This window comes from Erythrolamprus reginae, chromosome 6 (genome assembly GCF_031021105.1).
Source record: "Erythrolamprus reginae isolate rEryReg1 chromosome 6, rEryReg1.hap1, whole genome shotgun sequence".
Classification (NCBI taxonomy): Eukaryota; Metazoa; Chordata; class Lepidosauria; order Squamata; family Dipsadidae; genus Erythrolamprus; species Erythrolamprus reginae.
The window spans coordinates 98373564-98385372 of NC_091955.1; positions in this window are offsets into that span (position 1 = coordinate 98373564).

Below are 11809 nucleotides of genomic sequence, written 5' to 3' on the forward strand. Positions count from 1 at the left end.
GGCGTGGCACCCGGCCCGACCGGAGCAGCGCCCGGCTCAGCCAGTGCCTGGAAGGAGGCAGCACCAGGCGGTTAGTGGCAGGCCGCCTCCTCGCCTCCGCCCTTCCCTTCTCCAGCTCCGTCGGGAGCTGACCTGGCAAGGCTTGGGCACGGCTGCCGGGGAGGCGCCAGGAAGCGGAGACGGTTCATTCTTTATGGGGGGGGGGGGGGTGGCGGCGGCGGCACCGAATTGAGGTGGAGGGAGCACGAGGCTGATATACAGGGGGTGGACAGAAGAATGGAAACACCTTGATAATCAGATTTGTGAAGCTCCCTTGGAAGAGTTTTTGTGGCAACTGGGTTCTGTACCTGTCTATTGAGCTCTGCAGTGATTTTAGCAGCTGCGGTCTTGCGATCCGCTCTAACAATTCGCTTTAGAGTCCCACGGTCTCTCTCAGACCACTTCCACTTTCGACCAGGCCTGTGCTTGGCTGAGGACGTTTTCCCTTCTCTTTCAAAAGCAGCCATGACTTTTGAGACATTACCTCTTGAAACGCCAAACATTCGGGCACTTTCTGTTACACTAGCGCCTGCCATTCGAGCACCAACCATTGGGCCTCTTTGAAAGCCTGAGAGCTCTGCCATTTCTAGAAGGTTATAACCCATTTCCTTAAATGTCTATAAAAAAAGGTAGTTTTAAAAAATATATCAAATAACAGAATTAAAAAACAAACAAACATTAATATATGTCAAGTTTTGATTGATTTGAACATGTTCAAACATTATGATGCCAAAAAGTCAAGTGTTTCCATGTTTTTGTCCACTCCCGTATATTGTGATGTGTTGTAAGCCACCGAGTCCTCAGAGAGGGGCAGCATATACTGTAAATCCAATGAATAAATAAATACCTACACCTCACCATAAATACCTCACCTACAAAGAGATACTGATAAAATTGAAGGGGTCCAAAGACGGGCTACAAGAATGGGGGAAGGTCTTAAGCATAAAACCTATCAGGAAAGACTTCATGAACTCAATCTGTATAGTCTGGAGGACAGAAGGAAAAGGGGGGACATGATCGAAACATTTAAATATGTGAAAGGTTTAAATGAGGTTCAGGAGGGAAGTGTTTTTAATAGGAAAGTGAACACAAGAACAAGGGGACACAATCTGAAGTTAGTTGGGGGAATGATCAAAGGCAACATGAGAAAATATTATTTTACTGAAAGAGTAGTAGATCCTTGGAACAAACTTCCAGCAGACGTGGTAGATAAATCCACAGTAACTGAATTTAAACATGCCTGGGATAAACATAGATCCATCCTAAAATAAAATACAGAAAATAGTAGAAGGGCAGACTAGATGGACCAGGAGGTCTTTTTCTGCCCTCAATCTTCTAGGCTTCTAAATAAAATAAATAAATAATAAACCTGTTTCCTGGTTCTTCCCCCCAGGTAAAGGGGAGTCTCCTGAGAGGGGCAGCATACAAATCTAATAAATTATTATTATTATTACTATTATTAAAACAGCTTGGTCTTATCCAGATGCAAGCCTGGTTTATTCACATCTAATTGATAGTCATTAATAAAACTCTCTTATGAATGAAGGGCAGGAAGAATCAGAGTATTACAAAGTAGGGGATGAATTCTACAAACGGTGAGAAAAGAGAAATCATAACGCGTGAGATTAAATAGTATGGAAATAAGAAAGCAATTTAAAACCGAAGCGATAATGTAAAGGATATGTAATAATATAAATATAATATTAGTAAATAGTATAAGAATTCTATGTCAAAATGAACTGTACAAAGCATAAGTGAGGCATGTCAAAAATGCGAAGGAAAAGGTTTTCAATGTATAAGTTTTAGTTAATTTTACTCAAAGCTCCGAAAACAGCTTCTGACAAGAGAGGGGGTTGTAAAGAACCTCAATGTATGTTTTATGTCTGTCTGTGTTTTGTATTGTGTCATGCAAAAAAAAAACAATGAAAAAACTTATTTATTATTACTTATTATTTAATTATTCTTCATGATTCATAATAATTATTTAATTCATAACAGCTGTGTACAGAAATAAAACAACAATACAAAGTTTAAAATCCCAGTTATTCAAAACCTTCATCCCTCACTACTTTCCTGACCCACAGCCAGGCCCAGGGGGCAGTGGAGCAGCGAAAATGGAGCTCCACCCCAGAGCACCCCATTCGCATTGAAAGATGTTGAAGAGAAATGGATAAGCCACGACCACAGTGGGGTAGTAAAAAAAATTGGTAGCCCTTCACTGCCCACACCAGACGATACAATACAGATCACGCGTGTTATGCCGGGCTTCACGTTACAAGCCCCAATTAAGTCAGAAAGGTAAATTCAAACACACACGCTGTTGTAAATTAAACAGAGAGTCGGTTTATCAAAACAAAAGCACTTTAAACAGCCAAAGTGCTCTCCCACAAACCACAAGGCCTTGAATACTGCGAAAAACAAAAACAAGACAGAGCAGATAAAGGCAGCTGTGAAGGTGTCACAGCCACCCCCTTTCAAGAGTCCATTAAATGTACTTAACTGTGAAATATCCAAAAGGTCTTTGTAAGTCCTGGAACAGTCCAAATCAAACAACACTCATCCTTCTCCAAACAGATAATTTCCCACGCACACTCTCACCGATGCTGGCAATTTATCAGCAGCCCCATTAGCCTAATTGCCCCAGCCACAGGTGTTCTCCCTTATCTTCTATAATACTTGTGCAGTTGTTCCCTTCTCGTCATAAACCTGCGCTTGTGAGCATCTATTAATCCATCTTCCTCTGAGTCTGATGGTGATTTATTATTTATTATTTATTTATTATTTAGATTTGTATGCCGCCCCTCTCCGCTAACGGGGTCATTAGCTAATGGGCTGCCTGCATATACCTGACCATCCGATCCTGCTTCACTCCCAGAGTCTGCCCTTGACACAGAATCTTCACTGTCCGAAGCTGTTGGCAATAAAACCGGTCTCTGAAAACTTGAGGATTCTCCCAAACCAACGTCCACAGTCCGCATTGCAGGAGCTGGCCCAGAGCCAACCACAACATTGGTCATTTTATAAAGCCTTGCTTGGGAAGACCACAACTTGGGATAACACAACCAGTTTTGGTGTGTAAACCAGAGGTTGAGAGACTCTGGGAAGAGAAGAACAAAAACAAGGATTAAGTAAAGGCCAAGGAGCCCAAAACATTTGAAGAATGGTTGCAGCAATTGGGGACATCAAATTTAATATAAAGAAGGACAAGGAGTGACAAAATAGCCTTCCAATATTTGAGGGGCTGACCCAAAGAAGAGGAAGGGGTCAAGCTATTCTCCAAAGCACTTGGAGGCAGGACAAGCAGCAATGGATGGAAGCTGTTCACCAAGAGAAGCAACTTAAAACTAAGGAGAACTGTACTGGCAGTGAGAACAATTAACCAGTGGAACTGCTTGCCACCAGAAGTAGTGGGTGCACCATCACTGAAGGCTTTTTAAGGAGACACTGGACAACCTTTAGTCTGAAATGGCATCTCCTGCTTGAACAGGGTGGGTGGGGGTGGACTAGATGACCTCCAAGGTCCCTTCCAACTCTGTCATTCTGAGTCCCTGGGCACAAGGTCCACTGACTTCTCCTGGCAGCAGGCATTCAAGGGCATGGGCTGCCCAGCCTCAGGGCTTGACACCCAGGGTGGGGGCGACTGCGGTCACTGCCTGCCCCTCCCGTGGTCCACACTGAGGAGTCTTTGTGTGTAAAGGTGGGGGCGGATGCCAGCAAGGCGCTGCTGAGCAACAGCCAGCAAAGAGTGGCAGCTTTCTGTGCCCTTTCAGCTCTCCGGTCAACTGAAATGCCAAGCCCCCTCGCTTTGTCCCTCTGCAGCGACTCAGCACAGATAAAACCAGAGTGGAAGTGCCAAGCGAGGGGAGGGATTGCGCCTTCGCGTCGGCAGAGGGCAATCCATCACTTCACAGGCCTCCACTGTGGCCGGGATCTTGTAGGGATCGGGATTCCCCTCTTGCAGGGCCACATGAAGCATCCGGGAATCGGCTGCTGGATTTGCTCCAGGACACCCGGTGGAGGGGAGGCAAAATTGGGAAGGCAGGGCAGCTCCTAGAAGACAGAAGTGCAATGCAGAACCGCCTTGTAGTAGCTAAGTCTGCACTACTATGACTACTAAGAGTACGAATACTACTTTTCCTATCACCCATCTCCTCCCGCTTGTTGCTTGTATCCATACAATTTATATTAATACTGATTGTTCCCTGGTTGCTTATTTGACTCCTATGACCATCATTAAGTGTTGGACCTCCTGATTCTTGACCAATGTCTCTTTTCTTTTATGGACATCGAGAGCATCTGCACCAAAGACAAATTCCTTGTGTTTCTGATCACACTTGGCCAAGAAAGAATTCTATTCTATTCTATTCTATTCCTTAAGTGTTGGACCTCCTGATTCTTGACCAATGTCTCTTTTCTTTTATGGACACCGAGAGCATCTGCACCAAAGACAAATCCCTTGTGTGTCCAATCACAAAGAATTCTATTCTATTTAAATAATGTTAAATAAATGTTAAATAACATTAAGTAGGGAAGTGTTTTCAATAGGAAAGTGAACCCAAGAACAAGGGGGCACAATCTGAGGTGAGTTGGGGGGAAGATCAGAAGCAACATGAGAAAATATTATTTGACCGAAAGAGTAGTAGATGCTTGGAACAAATTTCCAGCAGACGTGGCTGGTCAATCCACAGTCACTGAATTTAAACATGCCTGCGATAAACATAGATCCATCCCAAGATAAAAGACAGGAAACAGTATAAGAGCAGCATAGATGCACCATGAGGTCTTTTTCTGCCATCAATCTTCTATATTTCTATAATTCTATTCTGTTCTATTCTAATCATTTCTATTCAAGCTGCCAGATCAAGATCATTTTCAGCTACCAGAATAGCGTCACCTTCCTTCAGTTTTAAAACCACGGGGGGTTTTCTTCCAGTTCAATTTCCTTTAATATACATTCAGCATACAGGTTGAAAATATCTATCTCAGGCCTTTGCCAACCTGTTTGACCATGTTTGTCTGGACTGTGGCTTCTTGGCTTGTATATGATTTTCCCACGAAGGCATGAAGACCTTCTGGGATTTCCCACAACTTGACGTGGTCAATGCAACCGAAGGCTTTTTTGTGATCAATTCCACACACGCGGGCTTCTTAGGGGTGTTGTGGGCTCCTTGGTTGAGCTCGGAGCTTGGTTCTTTTCATGCAGACGTTTCACAACCGAACAATGTAACATCGGCAGGTTTAGAAGGAAGTAGAGGAGAGGAAGAGAGGAAGAACGGTGGGTTCTTGGTGGTCTCTGAGCTTGGTTGTTTTCTGGCACATTTCATGACCCAGCTAGGTACCTTCATCAGTGCCAAAAGGGAGTGAGGGGCTCTTCTGCCCTAGAGCCAGCCCTAATAATCAGATGCACACCAATGGTCTAGCTCAGGGTTTCCCAACCTTGGCCACTTGGAGATATTTGGACTTCAACTCCCAGAATCCCCCAGCCAGCATTCACCGGCTGCTGAATTCTGGGAGTTGAAGTCCAAATATCTTCAAGTTGCCAAGGTTGGGAAACACTGGTCTAACTAATAAAAGGATTTGATATTTACAAAAGTCCCAATATTGTAAAAGCCTTTTAAGAGTCTTTTCCAAGAGAGAAGCAAATCTAGCAAAGTCTTATCAGTCGGCTAAAGTCCCAGAGCGAAGATAAAATAATAATTACCAGCTGTGGTCAGAATTCTCAGACGAAGTTCTCAGAAATTAACTGGAGGACCGAAGCTCATTAGCAAAGCCAAGATTCTGCCCTTTTAAAATCAAAACGGAATGCAAGGGTCAAGACGAGATGATTCCTAGGAAATGTGGAGAGCCAATATCAGAAGATCGGTTTTAAAAAGAAAACAGGAAGGCAAAGAGACACCTGGATAAGATTGCTGTGATTTGATGTATATTATGTAAATACAATTTATGTAATTATAAGAGTTGTACTACAGGCAAAGCACAAACTGTCCAACTTTTTTAAAAATGTCTTTTGCATTTTGTCTGGGTTGTGTGTTATGAATAAAGTTTAATTTAATTTTTTTAAAAAAAATACGAGATGATTCCTCAATGAACGACATTGTTTTTCTGCAACAAGGCGGGGCATGCCTCACCCTTAAATAGCATGTGGGTGTGACTCAATTACCCAGCAACACTACTTAGGAGTGACTCTTCTCCTAGCCAACCATTCATGCCTTTTATATGCCCTCCGAACCCTAGCATCCAGACATTGCTCCTCCCCTTCCCCTGAGGCACTAAGCCCTGGAAATGCTAACTCATAACACAGGAAGTGCTGAAGGCCCTGGCTGTCAATCTGACCCTGACCCCTCATCACTTTCACTGTCACTCTCAGGTGCCTGCCTCGCCCCTCCACTGTCTCTGCAACCACAGAGTCCATTACTATTTGCATAGTACACGAGCGAACCATCACAGGGTCTCGCTCACTCTTTATATATCACCGCTTGCCCTGTCACTATTGATGGGAGTGATCTTGGTGGCTCCTTGATTAGGTTATTATTTACTGCCTGGCTGTTTGTTTGGGTTGGTCGTTTCTTGATTGAATCTCTTGGGACATTCTTTCATTTCTTTCTCAAAGGCTCCGCAGGCGTCAGAAATAATGTCTCAGGATCCTCCATCAGGCCACAGCTGCCCAGTGGTGAGTGAACCTTTTCACCTCCTGGCTGTTTCAATCACGGAGTCAATTTAGTTTTCGTGTAGTCCGTCTGATGTTCTCCGTATGTACAGGTTGTTCTTGTTCTGGTTGCTGGAAAACTGCTAACAATGAAAACACCATTGGTTGGGTAGAACATTTTCTGCTCCATTTCTGTTTTCTGAATCCTACAATCCAGATCTGTTTCCCTCGTTAGTATTTCCAATTTTGGCCTTCCAGTCTCCGGTCAGAAAGGGGCACATCTCGGCTGAACGTTCTGTCGATTTCGGATCACCTGAATACGTGTTATGAAAAATGGGTGCGTTTGTGCGAGTGAAGGTGTTTTTATTTTTAAAAAGTCAGCCCGACGGCCTACGTCAATTTGTCTGGACTGATGTAGGGTCTTTCAGCAGGGGGCTGGACTAGAAGACCTCCAGGGTCCCTTCCAAGTCTGTGGTTCTGTTAGATCACAGGTTCTCGAACTTCCGCCATCCTTTAATACAGTTGCTCATGTTGTGGTGACCCCCAACCATAAAATAAATAAATATCTATTATTTCTCTATCTATCTATTATCTATCTATCTCCCTGTCTATTATCTATCTATGTCATCTATCTCTCTATTATTTCTCTCTCTCTCCATGTCCCTTTAGGTAGTCCTTGACTTATGACCACAATTGAGCCCAAATTTTCTGCTGTTAACTGAGACATTTGTTAAGTGAGTTTCCCCCCCATTTTACGACCTTTCTAGCCACCGGTCATAACTCTGGACAAAACAGTCCCACGTCCCATTGTACAGTTGTACCTTTGAATGGTCACTAAACAAACAGTGGTCAGCAGAGAAATCCCTGCATTGGACGAATTCCCTGCGATCAAAGTCTGTGTTGATTCTTATCCCCCCCCCCCCCCCGAAGATCAGTTCCTAATTTGGTCTTTCAGGGTTTCCAATGGTGCCTCACTGTCACCGCGATGCCTGGACTCCGATGGCAGCTTTTCTGACTCACAGGCCTTATTCAGGGGCCACTCCCACAAGTGCCTCTCCACACAATTTGTGAGCTGGCTTTGAGTGACAGTTGTCGTGTGCTTACGCGAGAACTGGAGTTGCTAAAAACAGCATTCTGGTTATTTTATATTTTATTTTATTTTATTATTTATTTTATTTATTTTATTTATTTTATTTATTTTATTTATTTTATTTATTTTATTTATTTTATTTATTTTATTTATTTTATTTATTTAATTTATTTAATTTATTTAATTTATTTAATTTATTTAATTTATTTTATTTATTTTATTTTATTTAATTTATTTAATTTATTTATTTTATTTATTTTATTTATTATTTTATTTATTTTATTTATTTTATTTATTTTATTTATTTTATTTATTTTATTTATTTTATTTATTTTATTTATTTTATTTATTTTATTTATTTTATTTATTTTATTTATTTTATTTTATTTTATTTTATTTTATTTATATATTTTTTTTCATTTTTTATTTTTTATTCTTTATTTTTTTATTTTAATCGATGCTTGGAGCAAACTTCCAGCAGACGTGGTTGGTAAATCCACAGTCACTGGATTGAAACCTGCCTGGGATAAACACAGATCCACCCTAAGATAAAATACAGGAAAGAGTATAAGGGCAGTCGAGATGGACCAGGAGGTCTTTTTCTGCCGTCCATCTTCTATGTTTCTATGAATAAGGATGGAGGGAGGGAGGGAAGGAAGGAAAGAGAGAGAGAGAGAGAGAGAGAGAGAGAAAGAAAGAAAGAAAGAAAGAAAGAAAAAGAAAGAAAGAGAGAAAGAAAGAAAGAAAGAAAGAAAGAAAGAAAGAAAGAAAGAAAGAATTGTCTTTTTATATTGTTGAGCGATGCCCATCCGGATGGAAAGGAAAGGCTGCGTGGTGGAGGAGCCGGCCCAAATTCTCAGCAAAGTCGCCATGGCAACCGTGAGCAAGAGCAGGGAAGATGCTCTCACCCCAATGAAGGTGTGGATGGAGTGGGGGCTGCCTGGGGGGAGATCTGCAGCCCCTTGGTTTCCTTCTGGGGGGCGGAGGGGAGGGGGCAGCTGTGTGGGGCCCATTTTTACAGCAGAGGGGGAGCCCCCAGCCCAGAGGCCTTCCTCACTTGAGGCTTGACTACTGCAATGCCCTCTACGTGGGGCTGCCCTTGAAGACCCTTCGGAAGCTGAAGTGGACGAGCAATGAGCTGGCTGGACCAGGCTCAGGTAGCCCTGTGTGTGAGCTGCACTGGCCGGTCAGTAGCCTCACCCCCCTCCCAGGACGTGGCTGGTGGGGGGCAGCAAGAGGCTTCCTGGTCACAAAGAGAGAAATGGGGCTGTGGGGGGGGGAGATCATTTGAAGCCTGAAGTGCTGCCTCCACCTCTGTCACCAGCCCCACCTATTTGGGGAGCACAACTAAAGCCAGTGGAGGAGACTGGACCACTGGGAGGGGTCAGAAAATTCAAGATGGGTTGCAGCAGCTGTGACCCCAAATCCCCACTCCTTTTGATAGCAATGACACTTAGACTTATAGACCCCAACAATCTGGGTCCTCATTTGACCCACCTGGGAAGGAGGGAAGGCGGAGTCAACCTGGAGCTGGTGGGGAGATTTGAACTGCTGAACTAACAGCTACCATTAGCTGAAGGAGCCTGCAGGGCTGCACTCTAACCACTGCGCCACCCCTGGCTCCCTCCCTCTCTTCCTTCCTTCCTTCCTTCCTTCCTTTTTCTCCTTCTCTCTCTCTGAATAGCCATCGCCCTTAGACTCACCTACCGCTTCCTGGTGCTTCCCCAGCCCCCTCTAAGCAATTGACAGGGTCAACCTCTGGCCCCCAACACTCGGGGTCCTCATCCAACCCCCCTGGGGAGTCCACCTGGAGCCTGGTGAGATTCCATCTGCCCAACTGCTGGCAGCCCATGATCAGCAGAAGCAGCTGGCAGTGCTGCGCTCTAACCACTGGGCCACCCAGGCTCTGGGGTTGGGGCTGGCCAGGGGGGCATTGGCAGCATTTGGAGCAGCTTCTACCAGCCCCACAGCAGCAGGTGGGTGGGGGGGCTCACCTGAGAGCTTTTGTGCCTGTCCCAGACACACAGAGAGACACAGAGACATGTGTGTGTGTGTGTGTGAGAGAGAGAGTGAAAGTGAAAAGAACTGTTCAGTCCTGCTCTCTCCCAACCCCCCCTCCAACCCCCCCCCTCTAATGTTATTTGTCTTGTTCCATTGGTGAAAGGGATTCGTGACCGGGACCCCACCCGAGAGGGGGGATTTTCCTCTCCCCCCCTGATGTCATGCTCTTCCTGAACACGGGTCCCCCCCCAGTCCCCACTTCCCAGGGGAGGGGGAGGGGTGCTTCATCCGGATGCTTCCTGCCCTGGCAACAATGGGTGAGGTCACCGCTTGCTCACTTCTCCACTCTTGGCAAATTGGGCTCTTGGCAAGAAAAGTCTCTCTCTCTCTCTCTCTCTCTCTCTCTCTCTCTCTCTCTCTCTCTCTCTGTGTGTGTGTGTGTGTGTAGGAGAGAGACAGAGAGAGAGAGAGAGAACAAGAGAGAGAAAGAAAGACAGTGAGAGAGAGAAAGAGAGAAAGAGAAAGAGAGAGAGAAAAAGAGAGAAAGAGAGAAAGAAAAAGAGGGAGACAGAGAAAGAGAGAGAAAGACAGAGAGAGTGAGAGAGAGAGAGAGCGAGAGAGAGAGAGAGAAAGCACGTGCACACCAGTGGTAGGATTAAAAAAGTTTTACTACTGGTTCTGTGGGCGTGGCTTGATGGGGCGTATTTTCTGGGCGTGGCAGGGGAAGGATTTCCTCCCAATCAGCTGTGACTCGGGAGGCAGAGATTAGAGGGGGCGGGGCCAGTCAGCGGTGGCATTTACCGATTGCCAGAACTACTCAAATGTCCCGCTACTGGTGGAGGTGGATTCCCATTGCTGTTCCTACCTATGCACTGCGCGCATATCTTTGCCTCGCTTGCATGCATGCGTGTGGGTCCCAGCATGTTTTTGCTTATGCGCATGGAAAAAGGATGTTGAGACTCTAGAAAGAGGGCAGAGAAGAGCCACAGAGAGGCTAAAACATAGTAAGAACCGTGGCAGGAACTGGACCTGTCTAGTTTAATGAAGAGAAGGACCAGGGGAGACAGGATAGCAGTCGTACAATCTCTCAGGGGTTGCCACAAAGAAGAGGGAGTCAAGCTATTCTCCAAAGCACCTGAGGGCAGGACAAGAAGCAATGGATGGAAACTAAACAAGGAGAGAAGCAGCTTAGAACTAAGGAGAAACTTCCTGACAGTTAGAACAATTAATCAGTGGAACTCCTTGCCTCCAGAAGTTGTGAATGCTCCAACACTGGAAGTTTTTAAGAAGAGGTTAGATAACCATTTGTCTCAAGTGGTGTATGTATGTATGTATGTATGTATGTATGTATGTATGTATGTATGTATTTATCTACATTCATTCATTCATTCATTCATTCATTCATTCATTCATTTGCCAACCCTTCTCTGAGGACTGCCTAAGCAGGGGGTTGGACTAGAAGACCTCCAAGGCCCCTTCCAATTATCACGGGTCCAAGGGTGGCGTGGAAGGCGAGTGTGCAGGGTTGCACAATGCACTGCCTGATGTTTCCAAACAAGAGTCCAGGGCTGTGCGTGGCCTTCGGACGCAGGATGTAGCACCGGAAGGATCGTCCAGGTCTCAGGAAAGAGCAGGGCAGCCGATCAGAGCAGCCAGGAAGCAGGTTTCCAAAGTCCCGATGTCATTTCCTGCCCTTCCGAAGCTGCCGAGTTGGAAATCCCTCCGAGAGCCTCTGCTTGGGTCAGAACCCCCCTCCTCTGTTTATTGCTGCAGCCCCAGGGATCACAAGTCACGTCTCCCCAGGCAGGAGGAAGCGAAAGGCTTGCGGCTACCAAACCCCCGGCCTTAACTATCCATTTTATCAGGGTTGATTGCATTTTAATCAGAGGTGAGATGCTACTGGTTAGCTGGGCGAACCGGTAGCAGTGGTGACAAGAGGAGGCTTTGCCCAACTGCCCAGATGTCATCAAAAAACACTCTGCACATGTGCAGAAATGTTGCATGCGCTGATAGTGTAGGTGACTAATTTTGGC